Source organism: Canis aureus, chromosome 32 (assembly GCF_053574225.1).
Source record: "Canis aureus isolate CA01 chromosome 32, VMU_Caureus_v.1.0, whole genome shotgun sequence".
NCBI classification, from domain to species: Eukaryota; Metazoa; Chordata; class Mammalia; order Carnivora; family Canidae; genus Canis; species Canis aureus.
In genome coordinates this window covers 26,769,280-26,797,045 of record NC_135642.1, presented here as the reverse complement: position 1 = coordinate 26,797,045, position 27,766 = coordinate 26,769,280, and the positions used below count along the sequence as shown (strand labels likewise).

Sequence of the window (27,766 nt, the reverse complement as noted above, 5' to 3'; positions counted from 1 at the left end):
TTCTTCTTTCTTCTTCTTTCTTCTTTCTTCTTCTTTTTTCTTCTTTCTTCTTCTTCTTCTTCTTCTTCTTCTTCTTCTTCTTCTTCTTCTCCTTCTCCTTCTCCTTCTCCTTCTCCTTCTCCTTCTCCTTCTTTTTTAAAGTGTCACACTGGCTAAGACTCTATACAGTGTTTAAGAGAAGTTGTGATAACAGGTATCCTTGACTTGCTCTTGACTCTAAAGAACACATGTCTAATGTTTTACCACTAAGTAAAATATTTTCTAGGGGTTTCTGATAGATACATATAGAAGAGACTGCCAACTCCCTCAGTTTTGGTTGGTTCTCTCCTTTTTCTTAAGTAGAATCTCTTTCTTTCTTTCTTTCTTTCTTTCTTTCTTTCTTTCTTTCTTTTTCTTTCTTTCTTTCTTCCTTCTTTCTTTTTAGGGAGAGAAGGGCTGAGGGAGAAAAAGAGAGGATCTTTTCTTTTTTTTTTAAGATACTATTTATTTATTCATGATAGACAGACAGAGAGAGAGGCAGAGACACAGACAGAGAGAGAAGCAGGCTCCATGCAGGGAGCCCAATGTGGGACTCCTGGGACTCCAGGATCACACCCTGGGCAGAAGGCAGGTGTTCAACCATTGAGCCACCCAGGCATCCCTAGAGAGAATCTTAAGGAGGCTCCAAGCCAAGCACATAGAGTGATGTGGGGCTCTGTTTCACAAACCTGAGATCATGACCTGAACTGAAATTAAAGAATCAGATGCTTAACTGACTGAGCCACCCAGGTGCCCCAGAATCTTTCAATTTTATCTGAAGATATGTCTGCCAAGAAAATGCCTGCATTTCCCAGCCACCTTCAACTACATGAGGGCACATAATTTAGTTTCTGCCATGGGAATGTAAGTTTGCAAATTTCAGTCTATCCTAAAGGGGAGCACTTTCCCCCTTTCTACTTCCTGTAGCCTGGAATGCAGATGTGATGACTGGAATGGGAGCAACATTTTGGACTTGAAGTAATCTTAGAAATAAAGATTACATAACACATAACAAAATGATAGAAGGAATTTGGCTCTGGAACATCTAACTAGTCTTTTACATGAGAAGTAAAATTCTGTATATTTTGGAGGTTTTTTTTGCCACTAATAGCCAAGCCCAATCCTATAACACTCTTCACCAGGATAATGAGGTTGTAGTCCATTCCCAGTTTGCCAGTAGTTTTTCTTTTTTCCATAAATTGCACTTTTAAAAAATATTTATTTATTTATTTATGTATTTATGTATTTATTTATTTATTTAAAAGACAGAGAGAGAGAGAGAGTGAGAGCGAGCGCATGGGGGCAGGGCCAGAGGGAGAGAATCCCAAGCAGACTCCCTGCTGAGCTTGGACCACCACCCCCCCCAACCGGGGGCTTGCTCTCATGAGCCTGAGATTGTGACCTGAGTGAACCAAGAGTCAGATATTTAACTGACTAAGCCACCTAAGTGCCCCCATAAACTGTACTTTTATAATTGCTCATCCATACTGATGAGATTAATTATATTGATAGATTTCTTTTAGCCATCTTTGGAATTCTGTCATTATATACTTTTAGAGGTTGTACAAAGATTTGATTTCTTACTTTTCCTAAGGTTTTCAAATGAAAAATTTTAAACTAGAACAGTTGGCCTGCACAGTGAACACCCATATATCAACCACCTAGATTCTACAATTAATCTTATTATATTTGCTTTGTGCCTTATTTATTATGATGTGTTATAAATGCATTACTTAATTTAGTTAGATAATATTTAAAAATATTCATGCACATGTGTTCAAGAGTGAGAATAACTAAATATTTTCTTGTTTCATATTGTCTTTGCACAATTTGGGTATCAAAAATATACTTCTCTCATACAGTGAAGCAAGGATCTCTTCTACCTTTCATTGAAAATGTCTGTATGATACAGGAAATAAATTTTGAAGATTTGGTTGAACTCACCTATGTGGGTAAATACTTGGTTGGCATAGTGCTTTTTAATGGGTATAGCTCTTTTTTAAATTGATGTATAGTTGACATAAAATGTTATATTAGTTTCAGGTGTACAATATAATGATTCAACAACTTCATATGTTATGCTATGCTCAACCCATGTAGCTACTGTTTCTTACCATACAACACTATTATAATACCAGTGATTACATTCTGTATGCTTTCATCCCCATGACTTATTCATTCCATAGCTGGAAGCCTATACTTCCCACCCCCCTTCACTCATTTTGCCCATCCTTCTACCCCCCTCCTCTCTGGCAACCATCAGTTTGTTCTCTTTGTATTGTATTCATTGTATTCTCTTTGTATTTATGGGTCTGTTTCTGCTTATATTTGTTTGTTTTTAAGATTTTATTTATTTATTCATGAGAGACACAGAGAAAGAGGCAGAGACATAGGCAGAGGGAGAAGCAGGTCCCCTGCAGGGAGCCTGATGTGGGACTCAATCCCAGGACCCCAGGAGATCATGACCTGAGTCCAAAGGCAGGGCATGATGGCTCAGTGGCTGAGCCACCTAGGAGTCCCTGTTTGTTTATTCCTTTGTTTCATTTTTTTATATTCTACATACAAGTGAAATCATATGGTATTTGTCTTTCTCTGTCTGACTGACTTCACTAGCATAATACCCTCTGAGTCCTTCCATGTTGTTGCAAATGGCATGATTTCATTCTTTACAGCTGAGTAACATTCCATCATATGTATATACCTCATCTTCTTTATCCATTCATCTATCGATTGATACTTGGCTTGCTTCCATATCTTGGCTATTGTAAATGATGCTTTCAGGAACATAGGGGCTCATATATACTTTTTTGAATTAATATTTTCATTTTCTAAGGGGGAAATACGTCGCAATACAAGCATCCATTCAAAAACTGGAAAGAACTCAAATACAAAAGCTAACCTTACACATAAAGGAGCTAGAGAAAAAACAGCAGATCCTACACCCAGCAGAAGAAAAGAGTTAATTAAAATTCGAGCAGAACTCAACGAAATCGAAACCAGAAGAACTGTGGAACAGATCAACAGAACCAGGAGTTGGTTCTTTGAAAGAATTAATAAGATAGATAAACCATTAGCCAACCTAATTAAAAAGAAGAGAGAGAAGACTCAAATTAATAAAATCGTGAATGAGAAAGGAGAGATCACTACCAACACCAAGGAAATACAAACGATTTTAAAAACATAATGAACAGCTATACACCAATAAATTAGGCAATCTAGAAGAAATGGACGCATTCCTGGAAAGCCACAAACTACCAAAACTGGAACAGGAAGAAATAGAAAACCTGAACAGGCCAATAACCAGGGAGGAAATTGAAGCAGTCATCAAAAACCTCCCAAGACACAAGAGTCCAGGGCTAGATGGCTTCCCAGGGGAATTCTATCAAACGTTTAAAGAAGAAATCATACCTATTCTACTAAAGCTGTTTGGAAAGATAGAATGGAGTACTTCCAAATTCGTTCTATGAGGCCAGCATCACCTTAATTCCAAAACCAGACAAAGACCCCACCAAAAAGGAGAATTACAGACCAATATCCCTGATGAACATGGATGCAAAAATTCTCAACAAGATATTAGCCAATAGGATCCAATAGTATATTAAGAAAATTATTCACCATGACGAAGTAGGATTTATCCCCGGGACACAAGGCTGGTTCAACACTCGTAAAACAATCACTGTGAATCATCATATCAGCAAGAAAAAAACCAAGAACCATATGATCCTCTCAATAGATGCAGAGAAAGCATTTGACAAAATACAGCATCCATTCCTGATCAAAACTCTTCAGAGTGTAGGGATAGAGGGAACATTCCTCGACATCTTAAAAGCCATCTATGAAAAGCCCACAGCAAATATCATTCTCAATGGGGAAGCACTGGGAGCCTTTCTCCTAAGATCAGGAACGAGACAGGGATGTCCACTCTCACCACTGCTATTCAACATAGTACTGGAAGTCCTAGCCTCAGCAATCAGACAACAAAAAGACATTAAAGGCATTCAAATTGGCAAAGAAGAAGTCAAACTCTCCCTCTTCGCCGATGACATGATACTCTACATAGAAAACCCAAAAGTCTCCACCCCAAGATTGCTAGAACTCATACAGCAATTTGGTAGCGTGGCAGGATACAAAATCAATGCCCAGAAATCAGTGGCATTTCTATACACTAACAATGAGACTGAAGAAAGAGAAATTAAGGAGTCAATCCCATTTACAATTGCACCCAAAAGCATAAGATACCTAGGAATAAACCTAACCAAAGATGTAAAGGATCTATACCCTCAAAACTATAGAACACTTCTGAAAGAAATTGAGGAAGACACAAAGAGATGGAAAAATATTCCATGCTCATGGATTGGCAGAATTAATATTGTGAAAATGTCAATGTTACCCAGGGCAATATACACGTTTAATGCAATCCCTATCAAAATACCATGGACTTTCTTCAGAGAGTTAGAACAAATTATTTTAAGATTTGTGTGGAATCAGAAAAGACCCCGAATAGCCAGGGGAATTTTAAAAAAGAAAACCATATCTGGGGGCATCACAATGCCAGATTTCAGGTTGTACTATAAAGCTGTGGTCATCAAGACAGTGTGGTACTGGCACAAAAACAGACACATGGATCAGTGGAACAGAATAGAGAACCCAGAAGTGGACCCTGAACTTTATGTATATCTCTAAAGAGCTGTCCATTTCATTAAATCATCAATTTTTTTGTGTAATGATATTCACTGTATTTTCTAGGGCTTTTAAAAACTTTGACTCTCTTTGTAGTCATGGCCCTTTCCACCTACTTTTTTTTTCTCTTTTTCCATCAATCAATTTTGCCAAGTTTGCCTATTTTATTAACCTTCAGAAAGAACTAGCTTTTGAGTCATTCGATTCCTTATTCATTCTCCCCTTTCATCTGTTTCTCTTCCTTTTGTTATTTCTTTTCTTCTGCATTCTCTGTATTTAACTTTTTGAGGTATATGCTTCCTTCTCTTCTATTATATGCATTTAAAGCTCTGAATTTCTTACTAAATACTGCTTAAGTTGCATACCATACATTTTGGCACTAGCATTTTAAGTGTCTGGACAGTGCTAAACATTTGGTAATTTCCATTACTTTTTCTCCCTTGCTTAATAATTATTTGGAAGCTTCTAACATGAGTAGGGCAGTTAAAGTATTATATTGATTTAAAATTTTATCTCATTGTTATCAGAGAACATGTTTTATATGATTTGGGTCATTAGTATTCATTTGAAATTTGCTTTTTGACATATAGTAAATTTTTATGAACGTTTCACATGTGCTAGAAATAATGTATATTTTGAACTTTGGGTGGAGGATTACTTATGTTGTTTATGTCTTCTACAACTATAATATTGATTTACACACACACACATTTGAGGTTCCAAATTACTATTTCTTCAATGTGAACTATTCTATTTATCCTTGTATCTTTATATAATAACCCTCCTTTTGCCTTAAAGTTTAAAGATTGATTTTGATATTATTATTTTTTAAATTTTTGTTAAATTTTAGTATGTTATTCAGCATAATGACCTCTCCATCATCACTTTTTTTTCCATCATCATGTTTTAAGTGTATTTATTAATAAGTAGTACATGGTTGAATTTTTAAAAGCCCTTATGAAAATCTCTTTTAGTAGGCAAATTCAATATATTAATATTTATATGTACTTTGATTATTGACCTATTTGGACTTTGTGCTATCATTATGTTGTTTTCTGTTTACCATTCTTTAATTTTGTTTTTTTTTTTTCCCTCTTCTTTCTATTAGATTGATCTAGTTTTTTTTTGTTTTTTTTTTTTTTTAGTTTTTTTTTTTTAAGACTTTATTTATTTATTTGAGAGCGAGAGAGCATTCACAAGGGGGTAGTGGGAGGAAGGAGGGCAGAGGGAAAGGGAGAGAATCCCAAGCTGATTCTGCACTGAGAGCAGAGCCTGAGGCAAGGCTCATCTCATGACCCTGAGATCATGACCTGAGCAGAAACCAAGAGTTGAATGCTACACTGACTGAGCCACCCAGGAGTCCCTCGGTTGATTTAGTTTTAAAATGTATTTTCCTCTCTACTAGAACTTTGCTATTTTCCTAGGATTAGGATTAAAATTAAAAAGTCCTGTATGGAAAAAAAATGTCATGTATGAGAATTAAACCACAAGCTTCCATACTACTTTGCCAAGCTGAGTGGTTGGACTTTTCAACTTATCTTTCCATACTTCAAGGGTCTTCCTTCAAGGACAATACTTGGGTCCCCAGAATCTATGTTTCAGGAAGCTCAAGGAGCTGCTTTATTCAGTTTTGAACTTGAATAGAGAAGGTGGCCAAGGGCCTGGGCTGGGCTAAGGGCCAGGTCTTCTTTGCCCAAGGCCGGGGGTCAATATGACAGACAAGGACACCTGAAGAAAACCCTGAACAAGAACTATTTAGACCATCAAGTACATCAGAGGGTCAACTCACACTGAACCCACTATGGTTTTGTTTTTTCTTTTTATTCTGAATCCTTTTCCCCCCCTTTTGGCCTCAGCTGTTTGTTAAAAAAATTTATTGAATTTTAACCAGCATTTCCATGTAGTTATCAATCTGCTACACTCTAAAAAGCTGTGGTAGTTAATTTACTTATCTTACAGAATGTTTATAGGTTCCAAGTCTCTCCTTCCACCTCAGATCTTTTAGTTTTTGTCTGTTTTCCTCAGCTTCTGCTTAGCCAACTTACAAGTAGATTATTATTATTTTTTTCCCATCTTACTCCTTGGCATTGATGATTCATTTTGAAGTTCTAAGTGACTGTTCTGGCCTTTCCTCAAATCCCCTTGTCTCTCAGATTGAGGCAGGGAACCCACCCCGCTGCCCTGTGCACAAGCCCTTGGATATCATACACCAATAGTCCATGTAGGAAAGCTGAAGTTTCTGGGTGTGTGACCTTTCCCTTGTCTTCCAGTAGTTTCTAAAATGATGTCTGTGACAAATCTCAGCCTTCCTGGCTGCACACAGTCCTGGTTTTGTTGGAAACATACCCAGCTGGAAGCAGTTGACATGCCCAGACCTTCCAGCATTGGGCTTTCCAATATAACATGTTGGGGCCCTTATATCCTGTCGCTTCTTTTTGGCTAGGTGGCTCCCTCCAGTAACAGGCATTCCCTGGGCACCTGTCTGAGTTAACATCTGAGTTTGGCCAGCACTGGCCCAGCTGTGGTTCCTGGCATTGCCACTCATGAGCAAATTCCCTAGTGAGCCCAAAGGGCTGCCTTGATTTCTTTTTGAGGAATGATTATCTTGGAACAAAGCCAGCTTCATAGGTATAAGACCAACGCAGTTATACTGGCTTCTCACTCAAAAAAATCAGTAATTGCATTAATACTCTGCTACTGCTATCTTGACATTTTAAAACAACTTTTGAATAAAATTTAAACGTTTCAATTTTGTACTAGGCTCCAAAAACTATGTATCCCTCTTCTTAGGAAAAACAGAGAACATCACTGGCTCTCAGAGAAGTGGACTGGCGCTTATTGACTAACCCAGCTTCTTAGGAGTCCAGGGCAACAAGTATTAATTAGGAGTAATTATTAAAAGATGTATTTTTAGGTGTAGTACCATATCCTGCAGAGCTTACATTATGGGAATCTTCCTTCTCCATAAAGTATTTTAGTGCTTCAGGAAAGGGAAGTAGGTACACCTCTAGAATAGCCGTCCAATAGACCTTCCATTACATTAACAAGAATGTTAATGTTCTATATTCTTGCTGTCCAGGGTGGTGGGCACCAGCCACATGTGGCTACTGAGAACTTGCTATGTGGCTAGCATGAGGACCTGAAATTTCTAAATTTTAATTTTATTTATTTGTTTATTTATTTATTTTTAAGGGTTTTATTTACTTATTCATGAGAGACAAACAGAGAGAGGCAGAGACATAGGCAGAGGGAGAAGCAGGTTCCCCGTGGGGAACCCGATGTTGGACTTGATTCCAGGACCCTGGGATCATGACCTGAACCAAAGGCAGACACTCAACCACTGAGTCACCCAGGTGCCCCAATTTTAATTATTTTAAATACCCATGTGGGGCCACTGACTACCAAACTGGACAGTGTAGCTATAGAAAAAATAATTTCTGACCTTTGAAACTTTGATTATATTTTGTACTGACTCCACATCAAGACTTAAAATTAGGCTTTGTCCAGAAAGGATTTTTAAAATTCAGTTGTGGGCAACCCTGGTGGCTCAGTGGTTTAGCGCCGCCTTCAGCCCAGGGCCTGATCCTGGAGATCCGGGATCGAGTCCCACATCAGGCTCCTTGCATGGAGCCTGCTTCTCCCTCTGCCTTTGTCTCTGCCTCTTTCTCTCTCTGTCTCTCATGAATAAATAAAATAAAATCTTTAAAAATAAAATAAAATTCAAAAAAAAAAAAAAGAAAAAAAAAGAAAATTCAGATATAAGGCATATCTACAACTAGATAGGGGAACTCAAAGCACAGTGTTTTTTTTCTCAAGTATTGAGAAGATATCCTTCCTACCAATGAAAGCTAAGCCATGAGTCTCATTTCTAGAAGGGAAATCTTACATGGATGAATGAATTGTCTAAAGACTGCCCCTTCCAGTTTTAAAGGATTATGGAAGAAATAAGGAAGACAAAGAAGAAACAAGGTCAAAGGTCAGAGTCTAGGCAGGGAAAGATAGTGAGGAGGTGTAGTGGGAGGTGAGTTGACAGATAAGCTTGAGCCATCCCTCCTGGGCCCACATGACCTGGTATACAATGGATCCAGTAAGTTCCGTGTGTTTTGAGAGCACAGAAGTACATCACAGGGCTCTGGTCAAAACAAAAATGTAGCTGAATAGGAACTTTGAGAAGGCCTTAGAACCACAGATTTCAGAGATAGATAGTACTTCATTTTAGAAAGCCACACCAGAAAAACTATACCTTAGTGGTCACCAGTCCAGGGAACAGAAAATCCAGGCACTCCACTATTCACCAGTAAAGATCCAGATGATACTATCTCTGCTACCACGGGTCATCAAAACTCTTACGGAGACCAATACACACAGATGTTATCTTGAAGGACACAAATGAAGAGAAAATTTGAAAGACCATTTTACTTAAAGAAATGAAAGAGAATTCACATACAGGAGTCATTGGTATTATTGAATTGAACTAAATTTAACTGAATGAGATAAATTTAGGATTCTTTTTCATAGTTCCCTGGGGATGAGCAGATGTATTACAAGGAAATAAAGAAGCTTCATTTTCTTTGCACATGTAAGGGCAGAGTGAGTGAATTTGTAATTCTACTCCAAATATGTTTGCCTTCCTGCCAAGCCAGTTGCAGGCAACAATTCTGTTCACAGGCTTTAGCAGAGGTGGAATATGTGGCAGGAAGAGGAGGGAGGATGCTAACCTGCTGTTTTGAACATAGGGACCAGCATTATGAGAGAATTGGCCACTTTACTCATAGACACATGTCCTTTCTTCAAAGGTACTAGCAACTTCACATGGGCAGTTCATTGGGGGCTATCCAGAAGGCAGATTTTCTCTTATCACCTACCTGGACATGGAGAAGGTTGTAGATACTTCTGCATACTGGTCCAAGAGCTTTGAGAACAATGGGAGAAGCTCAGTCTGTCAGATTATGGTGTCATTTTGCCTGTGCAGTGCCTTACTCATCTTCTAGTGCTGAATGAATCACATCTGGAATCAAGGAGGCAAGATCTATTTGGGCAATATGCTAATTATTTATCTGGATCTAACATCCCATCAGTCCCTCGCCATACTGTAACATGTAGTCCCTCTGTGGGCTACATCTCCACCTGCAGGCCAACCCTGAGAAGTACATGTTCAAGAAAATGGAGGAATTTCTGGGTTGTGTTCTGTTCAGCCAAGACATCTGCATTGTGATTCACATGTTCATGTCCTAGAGTAAGAACCCACATGGTTCATTACATATATTTAGCAATTCCTGAATTTATTACAAAATTTGTTACATACTTCTTTTCCTTGGCAGTTAGAATAACTGACACTGTCAAAAGGAAAGAAGGCTTTTTTTTTTTCATTCTCAGAGGCAGATCCATCTTTCCAATAAGCCTTGCATAATTCCTCCAACCTTCCACTAGCCTACCTGACTCAGCCCAATCTATATGAATGTCTGCAGCTATTCAGATGAGAAACATTAGACCCCAGAGGACCCAGCCCTCATGCCTCCACCCTCTTGGGGCTCCTTTCCTGGAAAATTGGCTTTTGGAAAAATTCAAATGTTCATCCTTTTTGGGAATGAAGATTACTTGTCATAGAGACTAGAGTAGCTAAGATAAGTGCAGAGACTCAGTTTGCATGAGTGTCATCTTTTCAAGTGCTTTAGGTTTACTATTTCATACCCAGTTCTGGAAAGGATAGAACCATGAATGTAGACCACAGCACCAATCCTGAAAATCATCTGGATGGGAATTTTGAGGACACCCAGTCCTGGCCATCAGGTACAGATAGGGGCCCAATAATTGGATTTTTATTATATCTAGGTGTAAGAAGAATAAAGTGGTTAAAAATGGGCTTTATTTTTAAAAAATGGGCTTTAAATTTACATTCTGAGGTTTCTTACTCCATTCAGGATTCTGTAACAAAATACTACAGAATTAGTATCTCTACACAACAAGAATTTATTGCTCAGAGTTCAGGAGGCTGGTAGTCTGGGTCATGGCGCCAGCATTGTCACCTTCTGGTAAGGGCCTCTTACTGGTTCATAGCCAACGCCTTCTCACTGTTTCCTCACATGGTGGAAGGGGTTAGGGATCTCTCTGAAGCTCTTTTATAAAGGCACTAATCCCATTCATGAGTGTTCTTAAGTACCTCCTAAAGGCTCTACCCCCAAAACCATCACTTTTGGGGATTAGGATTTGACATATGATTTTTCATGGGGACACATTCAGACCATAGCATGGATGAATGGTAAAGCCAATAGCTGCAGTGGAGAACACTGTGGGAGAAACAGGTTTGGGAGATAAGATCAAGTTCTATTTTAAAAAAATGTTCAACTTGAAATTCTAATTAGACATCTAATGGAAATGTCAAGTAGGTGGCATGATGTGTTTGTTAAGTCTGGAGCTCAGGGGAAACGTCAGGACGGGAGAATATATAGATCTGGGAATTATTGACAGGGAGATAGAAATGAAAGCCATGGGACTGGATAAATCTCCTCCAAACTGTGAGTGAGTGTATTTAAAGAACAGGAGAGGTTTAGACAAATTTAAAAATCAGGAATAAGTGGAAGGAGCCAGCAGACTAGGAAGAAGCCAAGCAGGAATGTAGGAGGAAGGCTGAAACAGTGTTGACTCAGAAGCCGGGTGGTCTACTGAGTCAAATGTTGCTGAGAGATCCAGTGAGGGAAGGACTGGGAATGGCTCAGTGGATTTAGAGGGATGAAGCTCATTGGTGATCCCAAGAATAAGGGCTTTGGTAGAGCTGTAGAGAAGAAAATGAATGGAGAACGATGAAAAGAGACTGAAGTGAGCAAGTGGAGACATTCAGCATTGACCACTAATTTTAGGAATGGTGATGGAGGTGGATCTGAGCAGGGGGAGGGGGTAGATGGAGGAGGGCATAGATTCAGGGAAGGACAGTTTTTTTTTTTTTTTTTTTTTTTTTTTTTAAGGTGGGAGATATTCTAGCTATATGCCAACAGGAGCATATAAAGGAAGTATGGAAACCCTAAAGAGAGTAAGTGATGGAAAGTGCAAAGCCTTTGAATAGGTTAGAGGGGTTAAGTGAAATGAAGTCTAAAAGGACCTACACTCTAGTACAGTTCTTTCACCATGAAGGAAAGAGTCAAAAATTAGTAACCGCAATGATGTGAAGTTGTCATAGCTGTCTTCTGGTTGCTCCTTTCTTAGTAAAAGGAGAGATGAAGTCTCTTTCCACCAGCTGCACTAGCCCAGCTCACTGACACTCTGCCCTCAACCCAGAATGCCATCAATTTACCCTGACAACTGAGTTGGAAGACCCAAGAATTTTATGAAAGGTTTTGGATTCCCAGCAGTACCACAGCCAGCTCTGGTATTTTGACCATGAGTAGTGATGCAAGTTAGAGAACCAAACACAGGAACTTCCCCCATCCAGACTCAGAACCCGAACATGTAAGTCTTTTTAGCCACCCACACTGGACAATGGAGTCTAGAGTGCAAAGTAGAAGAAGAACAAGGCCTGTTTAGCTACCTTAATTTCTTTTAGTTTCTACCTGTATACTCTATTTCTGACCTCCTTATTGTCAGTGGGTTTCCCAGTTTTTCCTCATATTTAGATACTTTGGCATTAAGTGGTTTTTAATTTAGCCTCTCCCTAAGTTGCTTCCTCTTGAATTTCTTCCTCTTCAGCTCCAGGGAGACTCAGACAAATCCCAGGGTCCCAGCTACCATGTCCCCTCCCAGGTTTCCTGGCTCCCATGGTTAGGGAGAAAGGTCCTCCCATAAGTGGGAAAACATATAAAAAAGCATATAAAATAGATTTTAGAAGGATAAACCTATGTCATCCTAAGGTGTTGTTGACTAATCCGAGCAGAATAGCAACAACAGAGCAAGATTTTGCTGTCATCTAATCCTCTTTATCCATTTCTAGCGCCCTCAGCCCCCCAGAAAAGCCTTCTACAGGAACAACACACCCCTTGGGAAAATGAGTCAAAGTACAGATAAAGTAGAGTTTGGAGACAATGAGGGGAAAGAACTTCCCCATGGAAAACCACATACATGTACACACACTTTGGTTACCATACGTAGCAGCTACAATTACTGTACCATACAGATGAATGAATAGCAAGTTTGAATGTCTTTTTTTTTCTAGCAAGAATTTTACAACAAAACATAAAGAGATACATTAATTTAAAAAGAAAACATGCACAATTATACACAAGTATCTTCATTTGGTAAACAAGTTTTCTTTAGCCAAATGTTTCTGGAGAGGTATTTGGGCTTTTATTTGAATTAAGGTAGCTAAATAAACATACTTCTAGCTAAATAGGAGTCAGGGTGAATATTTATTTTCCTGCATAATGTGTGACTAAACAAATGAGGCTTTTTTTTTTTTAAACACTCCTTATATTGAAAGCCAAACCTTTAGTTTGTCGTGTGCCATGACTCAAATGCTTTAGGAACTTCTTATTTGAAGTATCTTCAGAGCTCTCTTTACACATAGGATGATCAACCATCTGTTTTCCTGGGACTGAAGGGTTTCCCAGGATGTGGGACTTTGGGTTTTAAAACTGAGTAGCCTTGTGTCAACTTTCCTGGGTTACCTATAACTGAAGGAGATTTCACTCCTAAAACTGGGAGAGTGCCAGGCAAAATGGGTTGAGTTTGGTCATCCTATTTGTAAACCTCACAAGAAATGCCAGCTCATTGCTTTATAGTTGTAACACTGTTACTCAATTTGATCCCCTCCTTATTTTTAAAGACTTGGCTCTAACTATCTTTTGGCTATTGCAAAAGATCAAATTTCTCATCCACAAACAAATATGGGGTAGCACTCAAAATAGTCTGAGTTCAGAAGGCAATTTTAAAGTTTTTTAAAAAAAGATTTTATTTATTTATTCATGAGAAACATGGAGAGAGAGGCAGACACACAGGCAGAGAGAGAAGCAGGCTCCATGCAGGGAGCCTGATGTGGGACTCGATCCTGGGTCCCCAGGATCACGCCCTGAGCCGAAGGCAGATGCTCAACTGCTGAGCCACCTAGGTGTCCCTCAGAAGGCAATTTTATAAACTTTTTCTTCCTTCTTTCCTTCCTTCCTTTACATTTTCACCTTTCCGTATCTGGGTTACTGTCTGTAAAAGTATGTGTGTTAGTGGTGAATGTGATATACTCTCTCTTTAACCATAGTCCTGTCAGGCTCCTCTGAGCCCTCTTCTCAGCTAGGTCTCCACCTTGGCCCCCATCCTTTCTTTGGCCTGTCTATCCCAGTGTTAGCAAAAATGCTATTATGTTGTTTTTGTTTTTAAGATTTTATTTATTTATTCATGAGAGACACACAGAGAGAGGCAGAGACATAGGCAGAGGCAGAAGCAGGCTCCCTGGGGGGAGCTCAATGTGGGACTTGATCCCAGGACCCTGGGATCATGACCTGAGCCAAAGGAAGATGCTCAACCACTGAGCCACCCAGGTGTCCCTTAAGTTGGTTTAGTAAGAGTCCCCTTACCCTTGAATCTCCTCTTAGTAATTCTGCATTTGCTGACACATTCACTCTGCCTATTGGTAAAACTCCCCTGCTGCCTTTGCTGTAATCTCTCCCCTGCTACAGTGCTCTTATTGTAATTGTCCTGAATAAAGTCTTCCTTGCCAATATATTCCTTTTTATTTCTTTTTCTTTTTTCTTTTTTTTTTAAATTTTTATTTATTTATTTATTCATGAGACACACACACACACACACACACACACACACACACAGAGGCAGAGACACAGGCAGAGGGAGAAGCAGGCTCCACACAGGGAGCCCGATGTGGGACTCAATCCCGGGTCTCCAGGATCACTCCCTGGGCCAAAGGCAGACGCCCAACCACTGAGCCACCTGGGCTGCCCGTCTTTTTTATTTTTTGAGTAGGCTCCATGCCCAGTGGGGAGCTCAATGTGGGGCTTGAACTTATGACCCTGGGATCAAGACCTGAGCCAAGATCAAGAATCACTGACTGAGCCACACAGGTGCCCCTTGCTTGCCATTTTAATAAGTGTCTGAATAATTCTTTTCTTTAACAGTTATGATGTCATGACTCAGACAGGATTAAATTCATCATTGGACTCCTGGAATCTCTCATCCGGGACCCCAAGTGTATGCTTCTGAAGACTTTGTTTCACTCCTGACTGATTAGAGATCCACTGGTGAGTCCAACTCCTGACCCAATGCTCTGGATAACAGACTGTTAAAGCATGGTAAGGGCAGATTTTGATTCTTAAGATTCTGAGTATACTCTTTGAAGCTAGGATAGAGTCCCAGGATGGAAAGTGGGACTCCAGTTGGTTGGAAAGTGACTGCATAAGCAAGCATCTTTCTGGATGGATGTCTTCTGGGATCTTTCTGAGTAGGAATTTACTCCCTGTTTTTTTTTTATTTTTTAAGATTTTATTTATTTATTCATGAGAGACACAGAGAAAGAGGCAGAGACATAGGCAGAGGGAGAAGCAGGCTCTCCACAGGGAGTCCGTTGCAGAACTTGATCCCCGGACCCTGAGCCAAAGGCAGACACTCAACCACTGAACCACCCAGGTGTCCCTACTCACTGACTCTTGAAATGACAAATTCCTGACTCTTTTGGAGGCCTCTACACTAGAAAATGGGTGAGAGTCCCAGGCATATGGAGGCTGGGTTAAAGTCCCAGGCTTCTTTGTTAGCAAGGTATCATGGGTTAAGAACAAGAGAGCTTCTCAGTAGACTCAAACCCCTCTCTTATACCCGTGTTAACTATATGTTCCACCATCATGGCACTAGCTCTCTACTTGCTTTCTTGTTGGAATACTTTTACTTAGGATAATTGGGAACTTCAATGATTTCCCCAAACTGGTTCCTCTAAGACTTATCTCTCAGCATTGTTTCCATTCCTCCATCCTTTTACCACCTTCAATCCTCCATTCCTTTGATTCCGTTGATTGGACTGCCTTCAAACCCCTACTTCCTCCATCTCTCTGTCCACCTCTGCAAGACTTTCTCTTTCCCATTCCAGCCTCTCAGTTTCTTGTAGTCACTTGAACTTTAAACTTAGGTCCTCCATCCTCCATTGGGGGCTCTCAAGAGACTCAGGGACCACCCAGAGAAACTACATGAAGGGCAAAACAAAATCTTAAAAATTTCCTCCAGAAGTATTTATAAAAAGCATTAACTGTCAATTGAGCAGGTAACCTTAACTTGTTGCATCTGTCAGAAAAACAATTTGGGATAAAAATATAACGTGGAACAAAAACAAGAGCCAGTTATTTTATATAAACCAATGAGTTTTTTATTGCGGTGTTTACCAGACTCGTGCCTACAATTTTAGAATGAAAGCAACAAGATCTCTATTTGCTTCTGTATGTTTACATAGTTATATTTGTATATATATGTTTTGTATGTGTGATATTTTTCTACCTCTAGATGGTATTACCAAAAAAAATTATAAAATCTTGTGAAGGAGATTCATAAATTGGCTTAGAGGTAAGTAAGTGCTTATATAAATTAAATATTCCTAAATCTCCCAGAAATATAGAAACTAACCCAAATGTTTTTCAAGGTTATGTGGTTTGGGGAAATCTTTGGTAAATAAGACTAATTTAATACTGTTTTAAAAAAGCAGCTATGTCTTCAGTATTAAGTATAATACAAGTATACATTTGGTATTTAACCATTTTTATGTTTCTTTGTTTTTGTGATTTCTTTATTTCTTTTCTTTTCTTTCTTTTTTTTTTTTTCCCCTTTGGATACTTGCCTAACATGCATGTGTTTTTAAAATAGTTAACAAAAAAAAAAAAAACAAACAAAAAAAAAACAAAAAAACAAAAAAAAATAAAATAGTTAACAGGGAAATAACTTGAGACAAGGGCTAGCTTTGTTTAATGTTGTGATATATCTGCCTAAAGACAATCTTTTGTTTTTTATAACTCCCAATCTTAGAATATCTGATGTTAGAGATATTCATTAAATATTGAGATCTTTTCTAAGGGAAACTATTAAACATTAGATTACTAAGCACAAGTTTCAGTTTATATATCTTTGGCCTCTTATTTTTATATGATAGAGTGAGGCTAACTATATTTGAGTCTGTTAATAACATCTTTTTCGACACGTTGAAAAATACTATCAGGAAGCATAGACTTAAAAAATTGTGAGATGGTATATTCATAAAATTTGCTAGACTGTTGTAGAATGCTGGTATATGAGAGACAGTTTGCAATTGTCTACTTTGTAGTTTTCTCTGTTGTTAAGGGTTTTAATGATTATAAAGTATAATCAATATTTGTAAACGAAGCTACTAGAAACAATAAGGGTGAAATGAAATAACTTTGCAAGAAAAGTATGCAAGGAAGTAGAATGTATTTTTAATAAAGAAAAGTATACAGTATATGTAGGATGGATACTGAATGGATATAAAAAGCCCTAGAGGGCAGCCCTGGTGGTGCAGTGGGGCAGCCCCGGTGGCGCAGCGGTTTAGCGCCGCTTGCAGCTTGGGGCGTGATCCTGGAGAATCTGGATCAAGTCCCGTGTCGGGCTCTCTGCATGGTGCCTGCTTCTCCCTCTGCCTGTGTCTCCTCTCTCTCTCTCTGTCTCTATGAATGAATGAATGAATGAATGAATAAATAAATAAATAAATAAATAAATAAATAAATAAATAAAATCTTAAAAAAAAAAAAAGCCCTAGAAGGCTTTTGGGAAAGAAATCTTGGAAAAGGAATTTTATCTAATGTGGTCAAGGCTGGCTGATGGGATAGGCTTGTTTATAAGGTCTCTGAAAATGCATTTTTTTTAAAAAAAGATCTTTATTCATTTATTCATGAGAGGCACAGAGAGAGAGAGAGGCAGAGACATAGGCAGAGGGAGAAGCAGGCTCCCTGGGGGGATCCTAATGCAGGACTTGATCCCAGGACCCTGGGATCATACCCTGAGCCAAAGGCAGATGCTCAACCACTGAGCGACCCAGGTGTCCCTGAAAATGCATTTTAATATTAAAAGTACACTGATACAGAACTAGAGTTTGTTTTTCTCTCTGTTGAAATAACAAGGCTTTCTTGGTTTATTGGTCTGCTCTTATTAAGAGATTGTAAAAGGTTTTGGTGGTTTTTTTTGGTTTATTTGTTTTTGTTTTTACCTTTTAGGTATTTCTCCTAGAAGAATTCCTATAATTCTGTGTCTTATCAGAATAATTTCCTGTGCTTTATGTTAACCTTTATCATATACGTAATTAAGAGAACCAAGTCTTCTCAGTTCCTTTTTTTCTTTCTTTTTTTTTTTAACTTCCTTTTTTTTCCATTTTATTTGAGAGAGAGTGTGCATGCATACACACACACATACATGAGCAGGTTTGGGGGTTGAAGTGTGTGTGCGGGGGGGAGAGATAGAGGCAGAAGTAGACTCCCAACTGAGTGGGCTCCGTACCAGGACCCTGAGATCATGACCTGAGCCAAAGTCAGATGTTTATCTGATTGAGCCTCCCAGGCATCCAAGTCTTCTCATTTCTGAAAGAACTTTTAAAAAATTTTACAGTTAGGTTCTGTCCTGTATTTACTTTTGAACTCTTTTATTATAACTTTGATTACATAGGTAGCTAAGTATTGTTCGCAGTAACCTGGGATCGTAGTATTCAAATCCTTTGACCTTTTGGACAGTTTTGTCCTTCCAGAATCAAACCCTAAATGATGGGGAATATAAATAATAGTGAAAGGGAATATAAGGGAAGGGAGAAGAAATGTGTGGGAAATATCAGAAAGGGAGACAGAACATAAAGACTCCTAACTCTGGGAAACGAACTAGGGGTGGTGGAAGGGGAGGAGGGTGGGGGTGGGGGTGAATGGGTGACGGGCACTTGAGGGGGACACTTGACAGGATGAGCACTGGGTGTTATTCTGTATGTTGGTAAATTGAACACCAATAAAAAATAAATTTATTATAAAAACAAACAAACAAACAAACCCTAAATGAAATCTTAATCTCAAACTGACCTTGAGATTTCTCAGAAAAAAATCTTAGAGGATTTTTTCTTATTTTGAAAAAGAGAGATGCCAAAAATCAATTACATTTATTTGATATGTTCAGTTGCATGAAAAGTATTTTGAAAGAAAAGATACTTTAACCTTCTCTAGGTTATATTTGTATGGATAAAATATTACTAGTACAAATATTTTAGAAATTGTATGAGGTTTGTCAATACCCTCACTGACCATGATATGTTCTAGCATAATGTTACCAGTTATAATTCTAGTTATCATTGTAAATGTTCTATACCACAGAAATAACCGAATTCCCTTGTCAATTGCATCCTTTTTATAAGAATTCTACTCAGATCTTTAACCATTTAAGATCTTTTGTCATTAATAGACAGTTTTTGTTTTACTTTGGTTCTTCTCAGAAAGCACTTGCAATCAGCTATAGGCCAGAGTTCTTCATCTTCAACAGAAAGGAATGGAAAGAGATCCATGGAAAGTAATAGGAAAGGTTTCTGGGAGATAAGGTTCTGATGGCATTGCTTAAATTACTTTGAAACCACATCATTTGACTGAGAAAGTATCCTAGAACTCTGGTAGAAAGTTTGATGGGCTCATCAGACTGCTAACCCAAGACCAAGCAGAACGAGAATTAATTACATAACACTGAATAAACAGATGAAGGAGGATTATAGTTTTTGTTCGGAAGCTTGCTGCTGGGTTTAAGGAACCCCTTTTCCCTTTCTTTTAAGCTATAATTCACAACAATTTAGTAGGTAACACTTATTATAAACAGAAATGAAACATTTATCTTTTCTCTCTGCCTGATTCCTCTAGAATTCAGAAACTCTTACTGAGTATTCTTATTTTCATGACGATATAATTATTTGCATAAGTTCAATAAGAATCTGTCCTCCTTGCACAAGACATAATTGGAAACATTGGTTATATAACTGAGGCTTTGAGTGGAATGTCATATTTCAGACTGATGTGCATAGAATCCGTTCTGACCAAATAGTTTAAGGAACTAAGGTTGACTTTATGGAGCTAATGCTTACAAAGCCCTTTTGGGAAAACTGGACTGGTATGGCTGACAAAGTTCCCAGCATTGTAGGTGAGGAAGGACAGTTACTTCCTGGCAGGCCCAGGAAACAGGATATTTTGGGGGCCTGGAAAACAGAGAAATGCACCCAAATCTGTAGATACTGCCAGTGAAATCTGGTGGCAAATTCTTGACTTGGCTTCATAGCCTTGAGAGGCTTTTAAAAGTCTAATTTGAGATCCCTTATGAAAAATTCCAGCAAAGCAAACTTTCAAAGGTCTGTGTGGCCAGTTACTATTCTTGCTGCACTTATGTAATGTGATCAGACTCATTTTGTAAACAAGAATATCTTACTTTGGTTAACTTCGGTGAAAAAAAGGGTGAATATAGAGGAAACTTTTATGGTGCAGTGAAAGACTATAGCACACCTTTGTGAACTATCAGACTCTAGTCCTGGTCATTGTCTTTGAGGTTTTGTTATATACTTACAGATTGGACTGAATCCTGCCAACTTGCACATTTGGTCAGTCCCTCCCAAATACTCAAGTCTTCTAATTTTCTCCAATATCTGGCCATCCAACTGTCCAAATGAATGTTTCCAGTTTTTCTCCCACTTGCCTAACTTGGTGCCACTGAGAACAAAAACCCGACTACCTGGATCTTTATTGGGATCCTAGCTTGTCCTGCAAGCTGATGCTGGAAGATGGGGAAGCCTTTAAGGTTGGAGCTGCTGCTGTGTAGGCCATTCAGGAAGTTTATGGAAAATTACACATTTTCCATGTTCTGTTCTGGGAAATAACCACAACCCTAATATTATACCACCACTGGAGATATTCAAACTACAGTCTAGGAAATCTACCAGATTTCAACCATTACCTTCACTTCACTACCTAAAGGTGCTTCAAGTACAGCATTGTGAAAGCTTCTCAACTGGCTGCCCTCTGGACTCAGAAACTGGGTTTATAGTCTGCTTCAACCTAATCTTTCTTTTTCTTTTTCTTTTCATAGAAATTTCCGGCATTGAATGCCTTATTATTTGCACTATCCAGTAAATATCCTCTACTACCAAGTCCTAACAGATGGTTCAGCTGGTCCTTAATAACAAAAGGAGACTGACAAAGAAATGGACTTAAATTGTTCAGAGGAAAGAAGGTCTCTCCTTTCCTTGAGCAGAAGGTGGGACTGACAAAGATTCTCAGGCATCAGTCTTGGCCCTGTCCTGTCTTTGGTGTGCCTATCCCAGTTTAAAAAAAATCCTGCTCAATAAGTTTAGCAAGAGTATCCCCACCATTGATACCTAATGATACCACCATTGATACCACGCCCCCCCCCCCCGCCCCGTGCCTGGTGAAGTCCCTCATCCCTCATTGTTGATGTGTAGGTCCATGACCAGCCTTTTGCAGGAATCCTGTTAAAAATGAATCCCTGTACTCTTGGTATCTCCTGTTAGTGGTTGCCCATCCACTGACCTCTTCCTCTGCACATTGGCTGGTAAATGCCCACTTGTCTTTGTTGCACTGGAAGGTTAATCGATCTCTCTCATTGCAATAGAGTCAGCTCCTATTGCAATAGTCTTGCATAAAGTCTTCTTTACCATTTTAACAAGTGTCAGAATGATTTTTTTTTCTTTAACAGACACATCAGGAAAAAGCATTTTTTTTTCTTTGTATATGAGCCACAAGAGACAATGTCAGCGTCTTGTCTTTAAAGGTCATTTTGTCGTACCTCCCACAAGTTTTGGAATCCCTCGAACCTCAACTTGTAGCTCAGTACATTATCCTTTCCCCTGACTTTTGGCTGCTTAACACATTTCATGGTAATCACTAATTCATCATATGGAACTGAATAAGAACCATTTAATATGATTATCTTCTCCATTAAAGCTGTCATCATAATTAGAGCTGCAGTGAACTGTTTGCCAGGAATGATAACTTCTGCCAAGAAAAACTTGGGTGTCATTTTAGAAAAATTCTTAGGTGGGGGAGGAGGAGATCAGGACCATCTGTGTTGGGATCCAGAGCTGAATAATGAGAAATAAAGCCCCTTTCCCCCTGCTATCTGCCAGACTCTGGCCAGCCCTCCAACTGGACCTTGCCAAAAACTTTAGAATGAATCAACTTCCAAGGTAGTCCAAAGAGTACACCCTCTCGGGGAATGATAGCCTTGGAAAAGTTACCCTTTAAGAAGGGAAAAAAGGCAGCAGCAAATAAAAATTAGGCCTTCATGCATACGGCTTCCTAAAAGTTGTTCCAAATGGTTTCGTTTGCCACCCTACTGTTTCCAGGGCAACCACCTAAGCCAGGACAGAAGTAGAAGGAGACATGAGGCTTGAATGGGACCACCCACTGCAATTCTCATTTTATCCTGATGGCAAGAACCTTTATATTGACTCAAAGTGTTTGTCAGGCCTCTTGCTGTGAATCACTAGAATAACATTTTGCCCTGATGGAAGTGTGTCACAGGCTGCTGCTCCCACATCCCCCCATACTGAGGTGTTTTTAAATGGAACCAAATATCCCAGGGGAATTTGCTCTGCACTACTAGCATTGCTTTGTTGTACATTTTTAGATTACACACTGTAAATTATAGATAAAATACATTATGCTAATTTCCTCCTGCATATCTTTTGGTTATTTTTTAGGAAAAGTATCTTTGAAATGCAGCCTTTCAGGTAAATGTTCAAAAATGAAGAGAAAAATAAAACCAAGGCAGAGGGATGCTCAAGATTGAGACCACTGCCACATTACAGTCTGGCACTTTGTAATGAGCATAACTTGTGTGCAGCAAGGATTTGAGCTGCAGAATGTGGAAGAAGCCCTGCATTGGGCATCATTAGATTTGAGTGTGCCACCTGGTTATGCAAGTTTCTGGACATGTGACTTTGGAGGAATTTGTTTCATTTCTCTAAGTTTCCTCATCTATGAAATGAGAAATGTCCATCGAGATCTCTAAGGTGCCTTCTACTTCTCCCACTGTATGATGCTCCATGTGAACCTGAGTAAAATGCCGCCGAGTCTACAGAGTAGACCCTATTGATCATCTTTATTTTTTTAAATTTATTTTTATTTTTTTATTTTTTAAAATATTTTATTTATTTATTCATGAGAGACACAGAGAGAGAGAGAGAGAGAGAGAGAGGCAGAGACATAGGCAGAGGGAGAAGCAGGCTCCGTGCAGGGAGCCCGATGCGGGACTCCATCCCGGGACTCCAGAATCACGCCCTGGGCTGAAGGCAGGCGCCAAGCCTCTGATCCACCCAGGGATCCCTTGACCATCTTTAAAAAGAACGAATACACTCAACCTGTGAGCATTAAAGCATTTAGTAGCACTAAAATACTTTGACCTACAATCTCCATGATCTCTCACTGCACTGGGTGTTGCTGATTTTTTACTTGCTACACTGGATATCTCTCATTTGCTCCATGATGGACTCTCCACTGTTCTGCACAGTGGAAGGTTGTCCTGTGAGGACTACAACACAGGTCCTCGTCTTCTAACTTCCAGATGGATTCAGTGAACGGGCAGGAAAATGAAAGGAGGGCAGAGTGTGAGGTCACCTCTTTCCCCTTCACTGCCTGTGAGGTTGTCATGAGCTAGCATCACCCCTCAACCAAAGGTCACAGCTCCTGGAAGGCATCCTCTCTACATAACTGTCTCCAGGTTTCCATAGTCGCTCTTAGTCTGTTTGGGATGCAGTAACAAAATGCTGCAGACAAGGTGACCAATAAACAACAGAAATTTATTTCTTGGGCAGGCCCAGTGGCGCAGCGGTTTAGCGCCGCCTGCAGCCCAGGGCGTGATCCTGGAGACCCTGGATGGAGTCCCGCGTTGGGCTCTCTGCATGGAGCCTGCTTCTCCCTCTGCCTGTGTCTCTGCCTCTCATTCTCTCTCTGTGTCTCTATGAATAAATAAATAAAAATCTTAAAAAAAAACTATTTAAAAAATTTATTTCTTACAGGTCTCGGGGCTGGAAGTCTGAGATCAGGGTGCTGACAGATTTGGTGTCTGGTGAGAACCCACTCCCTGGTTGTAGACTGCTGACTTCCTGCTGTACCCTCATGTGATGGAAAAAAGGCGAGAGAGCTCTCTGGGGTCCCTTTTATAAGGGCACCAATTCCATTCATGAGGACTCCACCCTCATGACCTAATTACTTCCCAAAGATCCCATCCTTTGATATTATATGGGATGTTAGAATTTCAATGCTATGAATTTTGGGGGAACACAAACATTCAGTCTATAACAGACTCTTTCCTCTTGCTACTTCAGGTCTAGGGGCAGTATATAACCCCGTGGTTCTCTATGCTCTGTGCATGTCTTTAAAAATTGGTCTTTATTCAAGGCTGAATGAGCCATCTATTGTTTTCCTGTATCTTGCCTGACACACTCCATTTTTTTGAGATACAAATATGGCAAGATTGGAAAGGCCATGGTGCTTTTTATTTCAATATGTCAATTCACCTTGAATACATATTTTTTCCCTATAGTTGTGACTTGAGAAAGATGAGAATCTATGCGGTGCTGCTGGTTATGTTGTACTTGACTTCTATACGTGCTTGTATTAGGATTCAGAAGCAGATAAGAGAAGCTAGTCTAGTAGTTAAACAGAAAGGGATTGGAGGCAAGGAATCGGATGCTCACAATTAGAAGGGCTAGAGGAATAGGCTTTAGGCGAAGCTTCCAGGAATGACTTCCAGAAGACTATCACAGAGCTGCCCTGTCTAGAGAACTATCTCTGCCACAGTCAGAAAGCTGGGGAAATCAAGAAGCCCATGTGCCACGTACCAGCTCCAAGATCTCACTGCTTTTGCTGATTCAGGAATCAGAAAGTTGCAGCCTCAGTGATAGGCCCCAGACCTTGTGTGCCTGACTTGTACCATCAAAATGAAGGCCCGCCTTCCCTCCTACTTGACTCGGTTCTAAATTCAGTTTTCATATAAGTATCTTTAATTGTGGAGGCCCAGTTATATTCCGAGTTGCAAATGAGTATGGGAAATGTTAAGTTTAGCTTTGCCTCTGTAGTACGGGAAGACATAGTAGAAGGAGATTGGGATGAATTCTGAGCAAGCCAATCTATTCTCTGTTGCAAGATTATTTCTGAAAGCGTGTTTCAAATGCAGCCTTAAAAAAAGATGAACTTTGGAGATTAAAAACAGAGAGAGACTAGAATTAAAATCTGTGCTTTAGGACTTGCTGGCTGTGTGACCTTGGGCAGGATACGCTTAATCCTACTTGAGCTATTTTGCATCTGTGGAACAGAAGTAATAATACCTACCTCACAGAATTGCCATTCATTTATCCATCTCTATAAACAGATTTTTATTGATTGTTATATATTATTATCAGGATTTTTTTAGTTGGAAGTGACAAATCTAATTGATTGGTTAAGGAAAAAAAATTTTGTCCAAGGCTATTTGTTAGGTCACAGAATTGCTGAATGGGCTAGAGAGCCAGCCTCCAGGCTGAACTTCCAGGACACCACCTAAAGCAGGCATCAGAACTAGCCTGGGACACAGCTACTGCCCCTGCAACCCCTCGTAGCACTCCATGCTACATTGTCCATTGCATTGCCGGCAGGAATTTAACTTCACTGATGAAGGTGCTGTTGCTACCTCTGTTACCAGAAACTCACCAGTGTTGCCTTTGAAGGTCAAGTGGCAGTGCTGTCACTCTCATTGGCAAAAATGGATTTCAAATGGCATTTCTTCCTCTCATTAGTCTCTTCTTAAAGAGGGTTTCACAAGAGTGTCTGGTGGGGCCTGGGTCACACGCTTGTGCCCAGCTACAAGGGAAGCTAGGGAAGCACAATTTCTGAGTTGGGGAGAAAGGAAATTCCCTAACCAAGGGGAGAGCGTTCAGAAACTGCTGGCTTCCAGACAAATGTCCACTATACCTCCTCCAAATGGCTAAGCAAAGAAGACTTTTATTACATTTTTCTCACTCTACTCTCCTCTGCTCAAGCACCATTCTCCCCACAAAGGTGGCATGCTGGTTCCTAAAAGCTGCAAATTTACATGCTATCAGCCAATCAGCCCCTGTGTAGAGAGTGTGTCTCGTTTCCAGTGATTCTATCAAAATCTGTGGCTCACTCTATTGATCTGACTTGGATGGCATAAACTTTCCTAAATCATTCATTGAGCCAGAGAGATGGAATAAATTAACACATCAGGTCTGGGTTACAGCCAACTGAGCTGAGAAGTATAGGTTCAGCCCCTTTAGAACTGTTTGGCTCAAGCCTGAGGGAAGAAAGGTTTCATAAAGGAAAATTGAGATGCTGGGCAGGCAAAAATAATAGTTTTCCACTCTACTCTTCCTGATAGTTCCATATCCACAAACATACACTCTTCCTCTCATCGTACAACATCATAAGCATTCCCTGTCATGATAGTGCAATTCCTCCGTGTATACCACAAGACTCCCTTCCCAGACTCTATGCCACTTATTGCATCCAGCTCTAGGGGCTCTCAGTAATGTGCATTTGATGGTTAATTTTATGTGTCAACTTGACTGGGCTGAGGAATCCCTAGATAACTGGTAAAACCTTATTTCTAGATGTGTCTGTGAGTGTGTTTCTGGAAGAGATTAACATTTGAATCAGTAAACTGAGTAAAGAAGATCTCCCTTACCAGTGCACATGGGTATCAGTTAATACACTGAGGGCTTGAAAAAAATAAAGTCAGAGGAAGAGTGAATTTGCTTTCTCTGCTTGAACTGAAATAGCCATCATTTTCTTTCTTCAGCATTCAGTACTCTTGGTTTTTGGGCCTTTGGACTTGGGTTGTGATTTATACCATTGACTCTTCTGGTTCTCAGGCCTTTGAATTTGGACTAGAACTACACTGCTGGTTTTCCTGGGTGTCCGGTTTGCAGTCAGCAGATCATGGGATTTCTCAGCCTCCATAGTCACATAAGCCAGTGCCTCATACTAAATTTCTTTCTGTATATCTTTATGTATCCTACTGTTCTGTTTCTCTGTATCTCCTGTGTATTGGCAAGTTTGCCAAATGACAAATTTAGCCTAAGCTACAATGGTGCAAAGAGGTCAGAATATACCTTAATTTTAAAAAAAGTCCCATGTAGAAAAGAGAAGAAGGATCGCTTAGAATGGTCACTGTCTAACAGCATTGATCACATTCTGCTTTCCAGGAATAAAAAGCTCCCCTGCTTCAGTGATGGAGTGAATTCTGTGGTTAGCCAGAGTAACTAGCTCTGGCTTTCTTTCCTGGTAGTGGAGCCAGTGTGCAGTGTCCACTGTGGTCACATATGAGAAGGACAATGGGGAGGACTCATCTGTGGGGGCTAAACTAATTTTGAAGCCTATTTCCTATAGAAAAGAGTTTAGAGGCCTGGACATTCCCTTAGGTTGGTCATCATTTTTCCAGGAATGCAATTTATTTAGAAATCTAGTAAGCTTTCTCTCTACATCCAACAGAGCGGGTGTCCTGAGAAATAACCAAAGGCCTTAGATCTATGCCCTTATCTCTAGGCCTTACCTATAAAGCCTCCCTTTTGGAATTTCCTGGGGGCAGGAATAAGCGGTAGCTTGAGTTAGAAGAAATAGAACCAATCTGTGCTCCCTCATCCCATGTATGTCAGTGGTTGGATTCCAAAGTGGGGCTAAATGGAGACTTCATCAGGCAATGAAGATGCAGAAAAAGGTGCTTATTAGTACTTTCCTTGGGTCCCTTGTTGTTTTCTTTTAAGTTTTCAGTATCCTGGACTTTGCTTTCACTAACTTTATCTTGGGGAAGAGAATTCGGCTTTGCCAAACGAGGAAAGCCTTAAGATTATCTGGCTAGTAATTCTCTTTGATCATAGGCCAGAGATATAAGGGGCTTTCCTTAACAGTTCCTCTTCTCTCTGCTTTCTGATGAGCCAGTAGTTTCTTACTTATAGTAACTCATCTCAGGCTGAAAATATGTCCATATCGATCTAACCAGATGACATTTTGCTACTGATTCTCCTACATCTCCAACGTGTGTAAACACATTGCCTGAGTCTCCAGATGAAACATGCTCATGAAGCTAGCCATCTTCCCAGCCAGAGAAGGGAAAATCTACACTGTGTCCT

The 27,766-nt window shown here is 39.7% G+C and overlaps 1 protein-coding gene across 2 annotated transcripts in view; it reads left to right on the top strand.

Moving 5' to 3' along the window:
* The window catches only part of ZNF280D (zinc finger protein 280D), a 301,506-nt gene that overhangs the window by 59,199 nt on the left and 214,541 nt on the right, over positions 1-27,766 (top strand). For both annotated transcript variants that reach the window (XM_077881215.1, XM_077881213.1), the window contains exon 2: positions 14,748-14,870. The gene's annotated coding sequence lies outside the window, so the exon portion shown is untranslated. The remainder of the gene's footprint in view (positions 1-14,747; positions 14,871-27,766) is intronic.